We start from the raw sequence: 21,540 nt of genomic DNA, 5'->3' as shown, positions 1-21,540 counted from the left end.
AGTTTCAGCTACCATTTAAATGGTGCCATTGCGTGTCACAAGGCACATGCAAACGTCACTCAGGTGCACACTTGCAGCACTGGCACTCTACCCTGCTACCTACAGAATTACTTTTTCTCTACAGAATATCAGAGATATTAATATTAATGGAGAATGCTCAGTACGCACTGGTGATAGGGTTTGGGGAGGAAGGGGGCTGCCGCAGGCATGCTTGGCTGAAAAGCCCATTGCTTTAGTGGTCCATATTCAGTAAAGCTGCTCACGTTCGCTTAATTAAAACAACCAAATATGTACAGTCTGACTAAAAAATAAGCAAGCAACCAAACTGTCCTTTTCGTGCAAGTCTATGAGTACTGCAGTAATCACTGCTAGTGTGGCGCTGAGAACGGAAATACTTTCTTTTGTTGGTGAAGGATAATTGTATCATTTTGTAACATTCATTGTTGATGCCAATAGAAATTACTGCCATTTTAATAAATCATTTAACAAAGTATTAGCTTATATTTATTATTAATAGCAGCTGAATTTCATTCAGGCTTCTCTATAGCTGTCTATGATGTGAAGTTATATGAATAAATAAAATGACAATATAGTAATGTATTTTTTACTTCTCACCCCTCAGGAAATGAATATACAATACAAGACATCCTACAATGCCCTCAAACAGTCTCAAGCACTGAGGTGCAGGTGTGAGGGTGGGGGGGGGGGGACAGAGGTCATGGGTCACAGATTTACTTCTAAGATAGATGTCCACCACCAATGCCTGAACGTACATAATGACATATAGAGACCTCACGTAGCATGTGTGGCGGGGTTTCCGACTGGAACACTCAGACACCATGAGACCTGACATAGCCTGAAAGCACCCTCAGCACTGATCCAAGGAACATCGAAAGGAAAACGAGGACCAGGAGAGAGAGAGAGAGAGAGAGAGAGAGAGAGAGGAGAACCCCGCTTTCTCCTTGTATAATGGCAGCTACCGCATAAATTCTAATCTCACTCAAAACTGGAGTACGGGGACTTCAACCTGTGCTGAAGATAACAATTTTACCAGAGCGGCCATCCACCCCTCTCAGCAGTTTCATTATAAAGCGAGAGGAGGGTGAGCAACCAGGATCTGCCGCGAGTGTCACATGATTACCGCCGTGGAATGAAATAGAATAATATATTTACTCACTATGCAACAGCTATATGAAAGATACTGTGTGATAGCTGGTAAGACTCTAAATATTTAAAGTATGCATACAGAACAACTATGTAGACCAACCTTTTTAACTGCATTGGTGTGTACGGAGCTTATTGAAACTGGTAAAGCTATTAGTTTCATGCAGCAAAAGGCTTGCGATCAAAGTTAAAAAACTGTCACTATAGGGACATGAATATCATTGCACAGTATACTGTATTGACGGATAATTTTGTGAATATCAAGACAAATTCCGCTACAGTCATGGCCTTCAACAGGATTTCACTCGTGTCTATCTCTAGTTAAAAGTAGGGTATGTCAAGCCTTACTTACAGCAATTTGGCCGTAGGTAATTGAAATGCAGCAAAGTGCCAATGGGAAGTGTGAAACGTAACGCAGTTCACCTGGTACAGACCTCCAGCTGCATCTACAGTAAACTATCATAGATGATACCGTGGTAAAGGTCAGTAAGGGTTGAGGTCATTTTTTTTTTTAATTCTCTGCTGTCTAAATAGTATTCTGTTCTCAACCAATGTCGTCATCAGTCTGAAATGACATTTGGACACGAAGAAGAGTTATGCAAGCACCCCACAGAAATGCGACATTTTGTTTGTACGTCACGGTCAGTTGTGTGGCGCGGCGTTATGAAAAGGCGTCATTGGTGCACTTACGTCATCAAAACCTCACCTTGAGTCATCTACTCAACGGCTGAGCGCCAAAGCTCTCTCTGCGAATGACCGGCTTCAGCCACCCACTGCGTGATGGCTGGGACGTGAAAGCTACGGCGGTTTTCGATTTCCGTTGTTGATAACGCACCGCGGCGCCGACAATCCAGCCAGGTGCAGCGAGAGAGCCCTCGTGGGGCCCGGCGGCGACAGCGATTGTTTCAAAGGTGCTGGAGTTACTGACGCTGAGAGACGCGGAGAGCGTTAGCGCGCTACAGGTGCTTCTTTGTGGTTTCCAGAGTTCACTGTTTTTACACGTGCTTAGCACAAATAGTCACAGCTTTCTGCACGTCTGCGAACAACAACAATTCTTTCAATAAAATAACAAAAAAACTATATCTGAACAGTAAATTGCCTATATCTTTCATGTGAACATATTTGTCATCTGGGCTATAAATATTTAATCAGAAAATGCATGTAAGTGATAATGTAAGGTCTGTAATTTCAGAAATAAATGTCAGCCTATTCACTGAATTGCAAATATCAAACTCGAATAATCTATTTTTGAAACACAATATAGGCCTACTGTATTCATTTAATGAACAAATATATAGGCTATGTATGTATTCCTGATTAGTTGTATCTGAATATGTCTGGTAAAGACACCTAGCTTCTTAACAGTTATCTGCTATTATTTAAAAACTAGTGTTGCACTGAAGTATGTATACATTAATGGCAGTAGATTTCACATGAAGTTCACCGAGTGTGTGTGTGTGTGTGTGTGCGTGCGTGCGTGCGAGCGTGCGTGTGTGTGTGTGTGTGTGTGTGTGTGTGTGTGTGTGTGTGTGAGTGTGTGAGTATGTGTGTGTGTGTGTGTGTGTGTGTGGAAGGGGCAGTTTGTCCACTGTAGGTTAGTGTCTGGAACATGCAACGCTGTTCCGGCACTGTTCCTTGCCACTTACTGAAAAGGCTGCTCTCTCACCTTCATAGAAAGGCAAACGTCAGGAGGCAAGTCCAGGCCAAATGAAGACATCCACGCTGTTTCCCGAGATGCAATCATGAGATGCCAACGCTGATTCTATCGCACAGGACAGTCATAAAATCTGACGGAACATTTCCTCTCTACTGAGGACGTAGGAACTACAGGGGGTGGGGGGGGGGGGGGAGCAGGGAGTAGTGTGAGCAGTGGGAGGATGGGTGGGGGTGACTGGGCGATAGATAGATTGATAGTCAGGTGATTTGTTCCAGGCAAGGAGACAATGCTTCACACAGATGTCGACTCTGACAGTCCAACACAGAAAACATTAGATTGTTAATGTTTCTCACTCGGTATATATTTGCACCGGCATTCACCTCATCCTGATCAGGAGGAGACACAATGCTACAGAGGCGCTTAAAGATTTCACAGGATGGTATGCGAGCGACAGACTGACTGCAGCAACATAAAAACATGCAGATCTGCGGAAACAGACAGAGACATATCAGAAATTCATTAGCACCCAAATGCGCTTTTAAATGTCGCCGGCCGTGAGAACTAGACTTCATTATGGAGCTGCCATTAGGAGCCGTCGACACAGACGTGGGGCAGAGAACGATTCCCCAGTGATGCATATTTTACCATGGGCGTTAGGATGGTAAAATTCAGCACCAGGAGCAAAATCTTGGGAAAAACACTGGATCCGGTTCCACTATATCTGCTTCTTTTTTCTTCCACTTCATCTTCTTTTTCATGTGTTCATTCTTCTTATTCTTCTTCTTCTTGGTTGCGGTGTGGATGCGGCTCTTATGTAATTACAGGTATGATTCTCACACACCATTCATTAATCCATCAGGGGTCATTATTTTTGAACACGCCGTCAGCGGAGGAACAATGCACCCTGCTATAAAAATTTTTGGTTCCGGAATATGTCACGGCAATTCAAAGATGTGTGTGTGTGTGTGTGTGTGTGTGTGAAGGTGGGGGGGGGGGGGGGGGGGGGGGCTTGGGGACCAATAAGCGTTGAGCCTGGCTGTTCGGCTGCCTTCTTTCAGCCAAATGATGCAAAAGAGGGAAGTTCTTGCTTATCAGCAGAAGAGGGTCACAGGATTGGTGCTTATGAGCCAGAGATATGACAATGGACTCCCAAATGCTGCAGACTTCACCACAAGCAATGTATCAAGAGGCAAGCTTGAAAAAAGACTGCACTGCTGTTCTTAAGTGGCGCAAAAAAATGTATGAAATATTGGCTATGTTTTATGAATGCGCTTTCATTGGGTTTTGACATTTTTTTATTCTCACATTCAAAAATAATGACATGGATGTGAAGTAGAAAATATTTGATTTATTTGTAAATGTTGTCAAATTATGCCTACAGAACCACTTTATAACAGCCTCTTTCATTTATGTAATTCCTGGCCTATTTCACAGTGGACATTGAAAAAATATAATTTTCTCTACATATATAAAATTTCTTCCAAGGCTATGTAAAAGACAGGTGTTTAAATATATGTGATAAATAGAACAGTCTGTAAGAATGCACATTTCATAAATTATTTGTTTAAAATTACTATAACATATTTTGACTATTAGCCCATTACTACTATTTTCATAATTTCTGAATCACTGAAAATTGTTTTTAAATGATTATTCTTTTGTTATCCCAACCCAGCCACAAATTATTTTCCAATTAAATGTACATTCACTCCATTTTTATACGTAATATTTTATTTGGATCTATCAGAGCCATATCTGTTACGATGGGCATTGTATCATTACACGGCGTATACCACGATAAAAGACAACGTGCGCCGTAATTGAAAAATTACGGAATAAGCATGATCTTCATAATGCTAAAAAATTGTACCACTAAAAAATGTAACAACCATCAATGCAGAACGCATGGATGGGGGTACACAATGCTTCGTTGCCCTAGAAAAACTAATTTCAAGGGGGGAAAAAACAGAATTCATACATATTATATGTACATCTGCATACCGTATATATAGCTTTGATTTTTCAAAAGCAAAAAATGGCATTACTAGACGTGCTTTAATTGAAATTGTGCTGTTCAACAACAGTCATTTCCGTGTGGTGTTTGAGGGAACAATTTATATATTAAGTGATTAAGGTAAGGGATGTTGGGTGTCTCTCGATGCTTGGTGAATGTGAATCAAGGAAGGTGAGAAGGTTTTACATCGCAGTGGTTTGTCGGTGCATCACACGATTATGAATGGAGCTGGTGCCAGTTTGGCTCTTACATGACATTACAATACAGATGACACAAGGCAGAGCAAACGGACTCTGAACACTTACTGCACGACTACAGTACAAACGACAGTACATCGAGGCCAATGATCAGGGACACAAACCCATACAAAGACAGGACGTTTTGAATGCTCGCAGTTAATCTACCTATGAGATGGCACAAATTGTTGCGCCCATTGAAACACCGTGAATTGGTTCCAAAAGAACCTTCTTCCCGTGCCGTTAATGTCTGTGCCCATCAATAACATTTGGTCAGTAGTTCAAGTAAGCACTGAAATGTACTACTAATTGCGTTTTTAATAGCCGCATTGCAAACATAAATGCACATTTAATACAAGGCAACATAGTTGTCATTACACTACATAAAGTCAATAGGAATTGTCATATCGTAGCGCCCATCCCAGACCAGTAGAAAGCCATTTACTCTCGAGCCAAGGAAAACATATTCACAAAGCCTGCAGTCGAATCATCACCCTACACAGAGCACACAAGTAAGCTTTATTTGATTGGAATGAAGGCGGCAAATATTCTACTATTAGTACAGCCTGTCTCTAAGTCATACTAACATATGCGGGGAGCAAAAATGCCATTTAAAATTCGTCTGTAGCCCATTCTGACAATTATTTGCGCAATTGCCACGCGTCGCTTATTGGCGAGGGTACCCTCACCCGCTGATGCTGCGATTGAGTTCTTCTTGCATTACAGCGTGACCAGCCTTTCGGCTTTAATGAAGCGCACTGTTCCGCTCTCAGTACACCTAAAATTGTGTACCAGATTCCCGCTCCTCTCCACTCTCCGACACTGCGACTGCGGTCTTCGATCCATTTCCCCCCCTGGCATTTCCAGCTGCGACTGACGCTCTATATTTGGTAGGAGACACCGCCTGTTTGCGGACTTCACACTTCTGACAACTACACAAAGCGGTCTGCAATAACGGCACAGAATAGCAGCTGCTGTTTCAAAAAAGGCAATCAAGTATTGCCTTCTTTTTTCTCTCTCCAAATGTAGTTAGTCACCCTGCTGAAACCAAACTGTAACGCAGCTGTCCGTCTTTCGCTCTTTGGATGAAACTGTAGGCTATACGAGGCTATATTTTCTGCTTGTGTGTTGCCTTAACGCCCAGTTTCCCGTTTCAGCATTCTTCCAAGAAACCATGAACCATAACACGTGTTGGTATAATTTACCCGATAATATGAAGGGCGCTTTGTGCGATTTGACTTATGGTGTGTGATGCGACAAAAGTTTATGTTCAACATCCTATTTCAGTAGCTTTCTAATGTATTCACGAAACGCTGCCCACTTTATTTGTGACATATATATTTTCGTTAATGTTTCTTACAAAATTGTCTTTCATTTTTTGAATTTTATTTTTATTTATTTATTTTTGCGACTTTCGGCCGCAACGACTTTTTAGGCAACGCTGATGTATTTCAATTGCCTGCTCCTTGTTATGTAAAATTCTTGTCTATATTATTTGACAGCGCTTATCTAAACTTTTCAGCAATAGGCTATATGTCCGAGATCAATTTTACACGTTCTAGGATCCTGTCTCATTAAAATCATTTAATATCCTCGTAACGAACTAATCATTACGGTCAACACGATAATTCATTCCAACACGACCAGTAGGCTACATACTGAAACTCTGTTAACCGTCACGCTAATTTCTCAAACTGAGTTTACAGATACTATCCTATTCTCCAAGAGCCGTTTTGAGAACACATCAACGAGTCATTTCTCTGGGGTTATACGTATAGCTTAATATATATTGCCGATCTTCTCCTTCTATTTCCCTAAAAGTGTAATAACCAACCTTACAAATAATAACAGCAAGAACAACATAACTTGTTGTACGAGACATTCACATATTATGACCAACGACACAAGCAACACAGAAATGAATGCTAGACCACATAAACTCTTAATGGTGAAGATGTAGGCTACACATAGATATGTACATATTTTTGGAAAAATAAAAACACATTATGCGATATCTTTCGAGAAATTAATACAAGCTTGGACCGTTTACCTCAGAAAAGAGTATCCTTGTCCCAGGACCCGATCTGATTTCCCGGCGTCACAGCTGAGCAGTGCTGCTAGGGACCTCTCTGGTCGGACAACATGATTTCTCCTCGCTCTCCCAAACTGCTATCAGGGAAGAGAATACGAGCAAGCTTACTCCACCCACGCGATCACACAAGCACATACGCAAACGCGCGCGCGCACACAACAAACACACGCACTGTGTGTGTGTGTTAGAGACAGAGAGAGAGAGAGAGGAAGAGGGAGAGGGAGAGAGTGCGGTCGAGGTAGGTGCGAACCTACCCTTCTTTGCCAAACTGATGGTCGTCATGACGACATGGCAACAGTGAAAAAGTGATCTACAGTTTACTGGCGACGGAAACATTTAATTGTGACAGAAATTGAGAAAACTGAGTTGTTAATGCCGTCGATTCAGAAATCGTCTGCTGCGTTTACAGGGCAATAACCTACGCATTTTCCTAAGTAGTCATTAATGAATAAAGCCAAACAACGGGTATGACGAAAATTCTGTTAAGACAATCAGCATGGTATTAATGAATTAGATCTGCATATCACCACACCATTGTATAATGTATTGCTGTCTGTACAAACATGTTCCTGCTTTCAATGTTGAGCATTGGTTGAGGGAAACAAACGAAGTTTCGAAGCATGTATTTCCCTTTTCGAACAATCTTACGGATATTGTTACGTTATCTGAATGGAATTAAATCCTCTATTTCATTCCAAAGCATTTGTCCAGCTCTTCAGTTCATATAGGGCCTACTTACACAAAGGTGTCATCACAGGGCAGACCACCAACCAATCCTGGTTGTGTTTGAATAATTATGCATGCAGGAGAAAGTGATGCTACTATAGTTGCTTCTTTGGCTCTAGTGTATAAAAAGTGTATATTGCAGACACAAATAATCAATAAGTGTTTTTTTTTGCCAGTTTGCGACAGAAAATATAAACAAGATGCTGTTTCTGAAAATAATACAAAAAATGCACTTCAGACAAATAACACAAAATAAGAACTTTAAAAAGTGAGTACTGTTGGCATGAAGAGCACTGTTCCTTTTCCTGCTAAATGTTGGAGGCATGTTTTCACACTAATGGCCGTGTCAGAGAACTAAGAGCGCACACGGACTTCAAGTGAACTGTGACAGCAGCAGTAAGGAAACGCACTGCGCACGGTGCTATGAGTTACATCAGCACAACTCTGCCTCTCCCTGAACAAACTCCGCTTCTCCGGGGGATTCTGTGTTCTGCGCGCTTTGACGAAAGGCCCCAGAGAGCGCATCCCCCAGCGCCGACCCATTAATTAATCACCCCGACAATAAAGGAAGCCACTGAGTTCCACCTAGGGTGCTCACTTTCCAGAATAATCACGTCCTGTTGGAATATGTACTGTAGCGCTCGCGGTTCTTTTGTGCTTGCCTTTGCACTGGGGGAGAAAAAAACACCCTTCTGAATTAAAAGCCCCCTTCACCATGATGGCTATTCATCTCATAGCTATTTTGAGGGAAGGGGGGCTTCTTCCTAAATGCCACACCGCACACACCCACCCACACACACACACACACACACGCGCACACACACGCACATATCTATCATCCCTCAGCCTTCAGTTCCAGGAACACATACGTTTTTTTTCAGGTATGCTCATTTATGAAGATGTCAAAAATATCATATCATTAGGAATATTTTTAGCTTCACACTGACCCCCCCCCCCCACCATCACCACCACCACCACCCCTGCCGACCACATTGATCGCACCCTTGTGCACTTTTCCATGAGCCTCAGACTCTCCATGCGAAGGAGAAGCAGAGGAGACAGACCTCTGAAAGAGGAGGGAGGGCCGCTCAAAGATCACAGCCATCCGAGATGGCCTCTCTGCACTGAGCGTGTGCAGCCTGACTCTCTGCCCCACAGGCGCGCTGTACGCTCGCTTTATTCAGAGGGGCTCGGCACGCATCCTCAGGAAATGAGGGAGCAGTTTAAAATGCATTTTTTAAATAACAGTAGAATTGGGAAATTCTACACTCTCAAAACGAATGTGTTAGAAACAACACGAAATGTCTTTTTTTTTTAACACACCTCCATGTTCAGTTAAGGACAACACATTTTGCCTTAGCCGTCTTAGCACTTGTGGGGGGTAAATCAAAGCTAATGATGTTGCCCAGCTGAGAAATTTCGCAGTAGACGTAGTTCCAGGTCAGAGCCCACTGAGATGACTGAATTCGCTGATTCTCAGATTTAGGCGACTGTTGATTCTCACTTCATTGAATTTTCAATAACTATAACTCCCCGTCTGACACGTATGTATTATCGCTGGCTTCCTTTGGTTTTGTGGTCTACTCTCACACCTGCACGTCTGCAGCTCCGCCGCCCTCACTCAGTCACTGACGCCTGAAGCCGCTGCCGACGCAGACGCAGCCCGGCGCCTCTGACGTCCGCGCGAACGCAGCCCAATGGCGGTAAGGGAGATGATTGATGAGGGCCTCGTGACCCCGTCCGCAATTAGGTCGGTCCTTTCACTCACGCGCCGCTAATGAATTTGAAAGAGAAGGGAGCGCTGCCACTAGGGTCGCCACCCGTGCTCCAGCCTCTCTCCAGCCCGGGCACATCTCGCCCCTAATGACTCCCGCTGGCTTTCCCTCGCCCGCAATCTATTAAGGGACGCGCCGGAGAGCGAGGTGACCGCGGGGTCATCGGCTGGCATTCGCTATCAACCCTCAGCCTCGTTACTGCGTTCATAAAATAGATTTAAAAAGCAGCGTCCAGTCCTGCGCCGACGGGCTACAGTGGAGTTTTAATACGGCCGCATTTAATATTCCTGAGACCTTGACCCTTTGAAATTACGCACATTATGTAAGTGCTGTTTAAATATTATGTGAGTGTGCATGTGGAACAGCTTAAGATGTCTAGGTTTTTCCATGCTTGTAAGTACTGCATGATAATGCATATTTCCATCACACAGACACAGGTAATTGTGCAGGTACGTGGTCAAAAGGAACGTGAAGGGTGTCCATACATTATTAAGGCTAATGCTGAGGGTGGATATGTCTTGTGTAGTGCCTATGCTTTCCTTTCATGCATTGAGGAAAAATGTGCACTGCATTTAAACTTTACGTTGTATATGGATCTTTAGGCAGAGCGAAGATTTTCCTAAATAAATGTGGCCAAACATAAGCTTGCGTAACGACTTTCATCGCATTTAATCCTGCATGTATGACAGTGTGTGTGTGAGAGAGAGAAGGCGCGGGCTCCTCTCCCGCGGTCTCCTGTGCGTTTCGGTGAGGCGGCCAGCGCATGAACTCCCCAGGTGACGGAAGGCGCTGGAGCGACAGCAGCTTCACTCACCTATCCGGATGCACGGAGGCTGCTTTTCCTTTCCGAGCAACCAACTGCTCCTGCTGCATCTAAAATGCAATAATAGCCAACAGCCTGGATTGCAGTCCCAAACGTGTCATTAATGCATTATTGAGCAGTTCCTCGAAAAAGAGAAGGCTGTTTAATTTAGCCTGTAACAAATATTTATTATAACATGCACGTCTTCACATCTTCACGTGGCAGACCGTTGCTTTTCCTCCAAAATTACCGGTAGAGATGGAGCGAATGATTCGTATTCATACTGATAAATGAACGGGTATTCCACTTATCTAATATTGGAGGTAAGCCTAGATAAAGTAAAGGGCATTCGATCCTGCGCTTGTCCTGGAAATGAGATGATTCTCGTAGCCTGAAATCAGTTGGATTTCAGAGACCGGCCCCTTGAGCTGAGGCTCCTGGTGCTACAGGGAGACTGGGAGGAAGATACCATGGCAAAAAAAAAAAAAAAAATTGAAATGGAAATCAATATCAACAAACTGCGGGTCATTCATTTGCTTTTACCTCCAGTATGATAATTACGGTTTGGAGCATTTCAAGCACATGAGTGTGGACATTATGTAAGCAGTGAACGGGCATTTCATTTCTGTCAGGAAGAGGATTGCATTCCTCTGTAGGTTTTGATCCAGTGCTATACTCCACCCCACCCACGCAATTTCGCTCAAAATAACAGGTGGATTCAGGTTATGTAATTAGCATTACGTGGGCACAGGTTTGGCATGTTCTGTAGCTCTTAAATCACGCACACACACACACACATGCATGCGGGCACATGCACACACACACACACACTCACCTACACATACTCCCACACACACACACACACACACACACACTCACATACACATACTCACATGCGCGGTTACACAGATAGACAGTCTGTGTGAGGTGCCGTTTCTTTTGTGTCCGTGCGTGTGGGTGGTAGCGTGGTATAGTGGTTAGGGAAGTGTGCTTATATCCAGAAGGTTGCTGGATAGAATCCCTGGTTTGTTGTGCCCTTGGGCTAGGTGCTTGATGTGAATTCAATAACTAGCCAGCCATAAAAACAGATGATATGAAAAATTGAACCTATAGAGGTTGCCCTGGATAATGAAATAAGTGAAAAATACTTATGCATCTCACAGCGTAGAAACTCATTGAAGCTGGGCATTAAGGGCCGTGATGTCACCTTGTAGTACAGGAAGAATTACACTTATGTTATAGATAACACCACAACAGATGGTTGAAGTGATCAGTTATGTGATCAAAACCGATATGTGAGTGCTGATTGGGTGTACCTTATGCTGTATTTCCTGAAGAGCAAAATTTTGAAATCTTGACACTGTTCATGTAGAATTTTGCCCATTCCACCAAATTTGTCTCCTCTGTGCATGTTGTTTCCCTGATATATGGTATCTGGCATTGCACTCTTTGTAAAACTACAGGCATGTCCCAACGTAGATGAAGATCTATGATGTAATATGGACAGAGAGCCTGATACAACATTATCAAATATAACTGCCTGGCGCTGCTATTCTTAACAAGCCATTCCACAAATGTCAATATATTCCAATAGGCGTGGCTTTCCACATACTGTAACAATGCAGCATGATTTTACCCTACTCAGCCAATCAGAGTGCACAAGGATCTGCACTGTGAGGACTGGCGCGGGGGGGGGGGGGTTAGAAAAAAATCCTTCTATCAGAGGCCAGTTCACATTCAGTCACAGGCCAGTTCTCCTGGGAATGCATCGCTGAGAAGCCAAGCACATTACTGCACAACTCAGTGGTATCCTGCTGATTAAAAAGGCCCCTTAATTTAGCTGTGGTACTACAGTGATAAAATGATGGTAAAAGTCAGTGGTGTAGCAGCAAAACAGTACCATGCTACGCCATGGTTATACCAAATACGGCACAGTGTTTGGTACGGTGCTTTAACAATGCGGTGCTATTGCAGCAGTGTGCTTCGTTGTGTTTCGCCTGTCAAAGATCTGCACGCGGTAAGAGGGGGTGCGTGTTCAGGGGGTAAACCAGCACAGTGGTGCTGCACAGTGACAATGAGCTGAAACACACACAGCCGCCCCTGCTTTCTTATCCGCCTGTCAGGCCCACAAACACCTGCAAAGATGCACTGCCAGATAACGGCAGAATGTCTCCCCAGGGGCCTTCTGGCCCCGCCCCCCAGCCCCTCTGTGTCACAGCACCTGGGTGCGGTCGGCCGCAGCCCTGCAGTGTTAGGATCGCATAATGAGAGTTACTGCATCGAGTGCTGTTGCATAGAAGTTCTGTTCCGTAGATTTTCACTCCATAAAGGTCATTGCATTGAATGCCCCTGTACAGTGGACAACGGCATATAATGACAATACATGTAGTTTTGTTGTACTGTATAGAATGTCATGGTACAGTGTTATTGTAATGAGTGTCACTGCATAGAGTGTACCAAATTTTACTGTTTGTGTTTTTGTTTAACTTTGTGAGTTGTGGTCCAAAATGTAATGCTGAATCTTTTCCTTAAACAAATGAGACATGAACAGATTACAGAAGCAGCAGAATCACTCAATCAATCTAGTGTTTGCCAATTTTATCACAATAATGAATTCTGGAATTCCATTTATATGTTTCAAAATAACTTTATCAACTCTGCAGCACTGCTGGCAAATTATTCTATGACACAGCTAAACTGGTGCTACAACACCTCAGAACATGATAAAGAACGCAGAAGTGTAAAATGGAAGTAACAATGTTTATTTTAGCAAAAACAGATTTAACAGAAATAGGAGTCAAATTTAATACAAGCCTTAGATCACACGCATAATGAATCATTTTCGTGACTTCAGGTTATTTTCCAATAGCGCTTAAAATACCCATTACAGGGTCGCTGGAATATTTATATTTTTTCATCATAAAATGAATTTTATCCCCATAGACAAAATGTTCAGTGGCCAGTTATTGATCAATGTGTTTTTGCAGTTAAGAGCATTTTGTCTGTGAGGCTCTTTGTTGCTGGAGTACAACCCCCTGAGGAGAGCTTTTTTCCAAAATGTAGCCGCCGCATTTCACTGCTCCTCTGGCACTGAAAAACCTGCACCCTTTTCAGCATGCCCTTCGTGTTTACCGTACATCTGTTATTCAGCCCTGTCACAGCAGCCGCTCCTACACGAGACAGGAAGTACCCGCGCTCGCTCACTTTAGATCTTAAATTGGCTTTATTCTCATTTTAGCGGAATATTCAGAGGGCTCTGGGTCTGTGCGCCCCTGCCTGTTTCCGCGCTCGTCATGCTGCAAGGTGTCGCTCCTCTGTCGAGGGTCACGCCGCGCGCTGCCACCTGCCTCTGAAGGAGGCGTCATTAAAAATTCACAGCCGTCTGTGGCTGGAATATAAATATTGAAACTCAGTATTGGATACAGCCCATAAATACTTATTGCCTCATCCGAAGGCTGTGTACTTAAGCTCGAGGATGATGGCCTTCGTGTAAGAGTCCCACTTTACGTGCCGTGTCACTGTGAGTGCAGTGGCCCGGATCATCCACGCCTGGCATGGATTCCAGGAGAAGAACTGATGCGAATGAACAGGAGCCTCCTGCTCACGTTCAGCGTCTAGCCACGCGCTTTCTCTGCTCTTCTGTCCTCCGAGTGCACTCTTACGTCTTACTCTGCTTCGCATGCTAACTCTCCCCTGCCCTCTGCATTTCTGTTGCAAAGGTGCCCTGCCAGGTTTCTCTCCCTCCTGTTGTCGGACTCCAGATTTCTGACTTATTGCTCATGCGCTGATACTCGTCACCACAGATATGTTCTCTCCGAAACATATCTTTGAGTCAGATAGGCTGAAAGCATAATTTAATACGATCAGCCTCATGTGGCATGCATATTCATTCTGAAAAACAATTCACAACATGCTATGGACGCTAATCTAATGAAGATCTCATTCTTTCCTAGCTGTAGGTCACCCAGTGAAGCCTGTCTTTTCATCCCAGATTTTAAAAAAGATAAATGCTTTTGAAATTCCTCTTTTCATAGTGTCACAGTTATAGTAATACCTTTTTTATTGATTGACTGAACAGTTGAGCCACTCCCGCCCCCCCCCCCCCACCCACAACCCCCCTTGCACCCCATTGGCCAATGGGCTGAGTATGAATTGTGACCCGGTTGCCACAGATGGTCTCCCCACTGAGAGCTGCGCACTCTCGCACGGATACAGCAGGTCCGCTCCTGCTAGCTGTGTCTGTGAACACCTGCCCAGACCATGTGTTTCCACTATGCTGTACATCACGCGGATTCTGAGGTAGCCTAACAGCCACGCGCTTTGCCCTGGTCCTTTCGTTTAAAACTGTGAGGTAATGGCTGGGAATTAGCCTTTGCCCTATTGATCAAGGGGTTGGACTGTACGCCGTGTGAATTGACGCTCCGTGTTCTGGAGCCAAACGATCTCTGCCATGGCCGTTCAGCCTGCCCCCCCCCACCCCCCCACCCCTCCCGAGATAGGGGGATATCTTTCTTCCGGCATGGGGACCTCCAAGAGAGTATGATGTATGAATTTCTCTAAGCGCAGGCCTTTTTTAAGAAGACACAATAATAAAACAACAGGATATCAGCCCAGAGGAACTGCAGGCTGACAAAAAAGACAAAAGGAAAGAACATTAGAGCATAATCTCACGCACACACACGCACACACACACACACACACACAGACACACACGCACCCACTTTCACACACACGCACACACACACCCGCACCCACAACCACACACACACACGCACACACACACACCCACTCTCACACACACGCACACACACACACCCACTCTCAGACACACACACGCACACATGCACACACACACACAAGCGCACACACGCGCACACACACCCCTACTCCTTATTTTGCCCTGCAGAAGAGCATGCCTAATTAGTCAGAGGCACTCGGAGAGCACGGGTTATTATAATGGGTTCTCATTAAGGCCTCTTACGCTCCCTCAACCAGCTCTGCCAGAAGCGAGCGGCTCTGACTGACTGCCTTCACTGCCTGGCACTCCAGGATTGTGTCTGCTGTTGCTGGGCAGGGAGCGCGAGGACTGGCTCACAGCCACGGAGGAGCCACATCTCAGCACACAGCCAGAGCGCAGGCAGAGCGCAGGCAGAGCCGTCCCCAGACAGCACCGAGCAAAGGACCCCATCAGGACACAGTCAAGACCCGATCACAGCACAGTCAAGACCCGATCACAGCACAGTCAGGATCTGATCATAGCACAGTCAGGACCCTATCAGGACACAGTCAGGACCCAATCAGAACACAGTCAAGACCCAATCACAGCACAGTCAGGATCTGATCAGAACACAGTCAGGACCCTATCAGGACACAGTCAGGATCCAATCAGAACACAGTCAGGATCCAATCAGAACACAGTCAGGATCCAATCAGAACACAGTCAGGATTTGATCAGAACACAGTCAGGATCCCGTCTGATGAAAACACAGTCAAAATGCATTCAGCACCTAATCAGAATACAGCCAGTCCTTTCACAAAAGTTAATTCACAGTCCATTCCAGGCACAGTCAGGCCCCGAGAACAATCATACTGCGACAGAAAACCGAATCAGAATCATGACAAGCCAACACAGCTGTAGTCTGTGTGGAATAAGCAGGCCCACGTAAAAAAACTGAAATCTCCGAGATAAAAGCTGATGACTGCATCACATCCTGCCCCGCACCCCCACCCTGACTGAAACAGTCAGAGTAATTACGCGCCACTTCACAGTGCTTTACCATTACATTCATCAGTTCATGACAAGCGCTCAATTACTGCTGCAGGTTGGTTTACAGAAAACCAGACAAACAGCTGAAAATAAACTGGCCGAGTGTAATTTAAGTGCAAATGCTGGTGAGTCACAAATAAATATTAGCGCAATAAAAGGCAACTGCTATCGCAAGAAGCAGGCAATGAAAGATCATTCTCCAATCAATATGCTACTTTTAAAGAGCAAGCAGCAGTAGACACACACAGAGTGATGGCTGTGTTTTTTTTGTTTGTTTTTTTCCCCTCTCACTGCAGCCTAGGCTCATGATGGCCCCTGGTAGCACTGAGGGCTGAAAAAATTAATTTCTCATTACCGTGGTATGCACCGGGGAGCCTCCTGTTGGTTGGAGACGTCGATGTTTGAGCTGTGCTAATTGATTCCGGAGAAAGTGCATGTCCTCATCACACACGAACGCAGCCGGTTCAGCTGCCATGCCAGGAGCCGCAGCCAAAGGCTCGGGACACCTTCCTGTTGCTGTCATTTTTTTCTTCCGAACGTTCAAAATCAGTGGTTTCAAAACAGCGAATCAGCCCCCAATCGAACAAATTTCAACCAAATAGTTATGAATAAGGCTGACAGAGAGTGGCATGCTGTCCCACAGCGAGGAGGGGATTTACTCTGGGTCTGAGAAAGATGAAGTCACATTTCATTACAGTCAGAGGTGTCTTCAACAACAGCCACTGCTGCTGCACCATTTTCTCCCCGCTGCATGATTCTCCAGCTTGGAATGAAATGTGCACTTTCTGGCAGATTTCAAAACTAATAAGGCCAAAATCTATTCATACTTTAGACCTGCCCTGCGAATCTGCCTTGAAATTACTTTAGCCTTGTTTAATCGGGGCCCCAAAAAATATGACAGATTTAAAAGGTATTCAAAAGAATAGACGCAAGCAGACTTTGTGTTACATTACTGTAATGGACTGTGAGTTGTAGCAGTAGCACATTCGCATTAGCTTTATCGCCATAACGACAACAGATTAAAGTCACGATTGAGCGTAGTGCCATCCTATTATGTATTGCATCAAAGCTTGCAAGCACATAACTCTTTTCCTGGAAAAATGCTGCATAATTCATCGTGTGTATATTCCCCTAAAACAAATTGTGCCACAGGACCAAATGTCATTTTGATGTCGTATCGTTCATTTATGACATCAAGGCACGGTGACATTTCCCGACACCTGAAAAATATAATTACCGCTCCCGCAAACTGAAGTGCCATTTTTCCGCCTGGCCCTGGGGGAGCCGGGAATGTGTGTTGATTGGGGCTTTACAGACGGATCAGGAACGCACCACCTCCATATTTCATTAATGGGAACAGGAGACAACGGCACCCTGCAGGAAACCAGCGAGCGTCGCCATGCTGATAATGTCTGCGGCTGCCCGAGAATTCAAACTGTTTGAAGAGATGCATTATGGGATATATTCACAAAGGGGGACCATCATAGGTTTTAAGGACAGCCAGGTTTTTTTTTTTTTTTTTTAAAGTGTTATGGAACCACCGTCTGAGATCAAATGATCTGAGGCAAAACTTCTCAAGAAATTATATTCCTCTGGCTCAGCGTTCACTTAGCACAATATCCAGCTGACCTTCTCCACTTTAAAAAAAGCAAGCGGCTGACTGATGTGCAGGTCAGACGAGGCCTGTTTGAATCTGAACCGTCTGCGTCCGGAGAGGCTCCTATGTGTTTCAGAGGCAGACAGTGAGGAGGGGAAGAAAAGACTGGATTTACCTTTCGAGAATCCCCCCCCCCCCAGCAAGAGCGTTGGCCAGATGAGAGGTGGGATGTCAAAAGAAAGTGAGAGGCGGCAGGGGCGAGATATGTCCCCACGTCCCACCCACCCACCATTGGACTCGGTACGTCAGATAATTGGAGAGCGACAACACACAGAAACATCATAACAAGTTAAGCCAACTGTCGCCCACCACAGTGGCCTTAATATAGTCTTCATTATTCACTAATTAACCACCCCCCCCCACCCCCAAAATAAAACAAAACAAAAAAACACAAAAAGGAAAGCTATGTGGCTTTCTGTCAGTCGCCCCACCCACCCTCTGAACTTACCACTTCCCACTCACTTTCTAGGTGCTGCTTGCCATTAAGATGAAACATTCATTTTACTGTTAACATAGTTTTCATGAAGCACTTTTGCCTTTGCAATTAGCTTCTCAAAGGCAGTCAATAAGAAAGGTGTCTGTTCTGCCCACGAGTCTGGTGCACTTTGCGTTACTTACATGTATCAAATAAACAAAAACAATCCATTAGATTTGCCCTCACTCCAGTGCTACTTAGAAGAAGAAGAAAACAAACATCAGGACTGCGCCCACTTTGTTTGTCATTTCACTGTATGGTGGTAAAATGGAGGTTCTGGGGAGCGGTTCCCTCAGTCAGCCACTGAGTGAGAGGGACAAGAACATGTCTAAGGCTGTGTCTTCCAGCTTCAGTTATTGCCTAAATTATTATGGCGGCTCAATTAAATTTAAGTGCAGTGGGCATGAAATTGACCTTGTCAGGCCCGTAAACATAAAACACGAGGTGAAAATGAAATTAGCACGTATGTTGCTCAGTAACTCAACCTAACTATCTGATCAATGCCCCTAACTGACAACAGAAGACACAAAACAGCAGCACACTTGCCCACACAATCAATATCAGACATGTCTATGAATTTCATTTTGCAGAAACCCTCACAGAAAAGAGCAGTTTGTGCGCTTTTACTATGTGTTACATAGTGCATTTTTTCTGTAAAAAAAAAGTTTGTTTTATCAAACATAAACACATGCACTACACATGGAAAATGGTCAATTACAGTCTGCAATACCTTCCTGTTTTAAAAATAAAGCTCTTTTGTGCCCACTGCTTTAATCAGACTGGGAAGTTCAATGGAATAATGGACAGGGTGTAGTCCATAGATGACACTGCAGGATTTTTTGTGTAAAGATATCAATACTCTGGAAAGACAGTATTCACCCCCCCTAACCCCCCCCCCCCCCCAGTCAGGCCAAAGCATTTGGTGCTCTGACTAAATTATTCCCATTCCTGTTCCCCCAGTCTCCCTCCTCCCCACAGCTGCATTTAAAGGAGAGATTTATGGCACACCCTCTCTGAATGTCCTAGCACATCACTACATCACCGATGCTCTGTGATTTGTTGACAGTACCTGCGCATCTTTCCAAATGCTAATGTGTGTCCAACTGGGCATCAGCTGCATGATTCATTTCCAGAAAGCAGATGTCTAAATGCTCTCATGCTATCAAAATGACTGATGAAAAGGATATGAGCGTCCCTTTAAAACCCAGCACATAGTAATTCCACACTGGCACGTCAAAATATTGCTGGTCTCCACGCAGGTCCCTGTCCATATCCACACAGATATCTGCTGTTCTGAAACTGCTTTTGAAAACCACACTTTCACAGACTTAAAACAGTCACAAGGGCCATCATGAATGTTTGTTTTTCTGACAGTCCGAAACCAAGACTATATACATCCCAACGGCCAAGTGATATATGTAATGGTGTCTATCAAAAGGTCACAGGGAGGTCACGGGCTGATATGAAGCTGAATATTAGATCAATTTAGGAAGAGTGAGTGGGGAAAAAATACAGAACTCAGAGATCCAAAGCTCGCCAAGTTTCTCCAGCTCCTGAGAAATTGCTCAGCAAATGAGCAAGTGCCACATTTTGGTCTGCTTTATGAAATTCTAAATATTTTGGAGCCAATTTCGAGCGCAGCTTTGCCCGTGAAGAGCATGTCACTTTTTCCTTACTACTAAAAGCAGCACAATGCGGCTGAATCCAAAAAGAGGAGTCATTGCTGCATTCTTCAGCGCCCGTGAGTGCTGCCTGCCCACACCGTGACACATTTAAGGCGACTGTTCGTTCAGCGTCTCCATAAAACTGCCACAGATGAATAGCGAGGTGCAGGTCAAAAATATAGAAGAATATGAGAAATCTTCGCCAGGTCTCTAATGGACTTTGGGGGTAAAAATAAATACACACGAATTACAAACCTCATTTTTATTCACTCTCGGAATCCTGGGTGTGTGGTGATGGTGCAGGTTGAATAACTCGAAGTCTTCAGACCCGTGTTCACAAGTGCAGAAACGTATTAATCTGATCGATTCATTTGTTTAGAATTTAGAATGTGAGGGATCGTGTAGACTATCATCTGTGGGTGTGGGGGGAGGGATTGATTAGCATACGATCTGAAAGAGGCAATTATGGAATTAGACCTGGACACAAGAATAACACTCCCTATACCCCTGAATATGATGAGATCTTTAATGACAAGACGCAGGGTTTCAGTAAATAAGACATTGTAGCATGCAGGTGGATATCTTTTCTCAAAATATTTTTATCAGTTTATTTACTTATTTAACTGACATGAATTAATTACCCTCATTAATGTTTCCCGGGGCACAAATATAAATAAATGCATTCAGATTTACATGCAAATAGCTTGTGACCATCGCATTAATGTAATGTCATCGTTATCGTTAATAATACAAATGTCAGCTTAGCCAATTCTATTTTGTTTTACATCTACAAATTTCACTGCTGTAACACCCTAAATGCCAAATATTTTAAATCCCATGGGCACCATGAAATAAATGATGTACTGGATGACCCTCAGTAGGCTGTGTCAGCTAATATGTTCCCTGAATAGCAATAGTAGGCATTTAGAGAAGACAGCAGATCTCAGTCTGTACAGGAATAATTTTAAAAAGACATCGCTCCAGAGACTCCATACTATTTATGTAGAGAAGCATTCTGTTTACACATATTTAAGCTGCATGAAATAATTACGCAGGAAAATTATCCTAAAATAATTATACTGCACGTAAAAGCAAAAAAAGAGAGAGAGCATACTGTGTCACTTCATATCTGTAGGATATATTTATATTATCATTACAAAACTTTGTTATCTGTAGCAACCTGCCTATCCTTTCAATCATAATATGATCGATCAGTCAAAGCAGCACAGGTGTATCCTTTATATTCCTCATAAATGCTAGAGCAAGGTATAAAAAAACATGACAACAGACTGCAGCCATTTTTTAAAGTTTTGTGTGTTTCTCCTTCATGGACAAAACCTATAATGCTAATGTCAGTGGTTACAGCAGATGCGATAATAATAACCCTTTGAAGAATGTTTTTTCTGAACTCCATTGTTTTCAGTTACCAGTAGTGATTGTTACATCAGGATGAGAATGTTCAGTTAATAACCTTCTAATCACATGAGGGTTAATTTAACAGGCACATGGAA

At 43.9% G+C, this 21,540-nt stretch overlaps 1 protein-coding gene across 4 annotated transcripts in view; it reads right to left on the bottom strand.

Moving 5' to 3' along the window:
* arpp21 (cAMP-regulated phosphoprotein, 21) overlaps positions 1-7,290 on the bottom strand; it is a 75,247-nt gene extending 67,957 nt beyond the window's left edge. For 2 of the 4 annotated variants that reach the window (XM_064347150.1, XM_064347151.1), the window contains exon 1: positions 7,122-7,290. The gene's annotated coding sequence lies outside the window, so the exon portion shown is untranslated. The remainder of the gene's footprint in view (positions 1-7,121) is intronic. The other 2 variants (XM_064347147.1, XM_064347149.1) reach the window with 1 other exon arrangement.
* Positions 7,291-21,540: the final 14,250 nt, after the last annotated feature.

This window comes from Anguilla rostrata, chromosome 8, assembly GCF_018555375.3.
Source record: "Anguilla rostrata isolate EN2019 chromosome 8, ASM1855537v3, whole genome shotgun sequence".
Lineage (NCBI taxonomy): Eukaryota > Metazoa > Chordata > Actinopteri > Anguilliformes > Anguillidae > Anguilla > Anguilla rostrata.
Note: the sequence above shows the minus strand (reverse complement) of the source record. Positions and strands in the feature narration are given on the sequence as shown.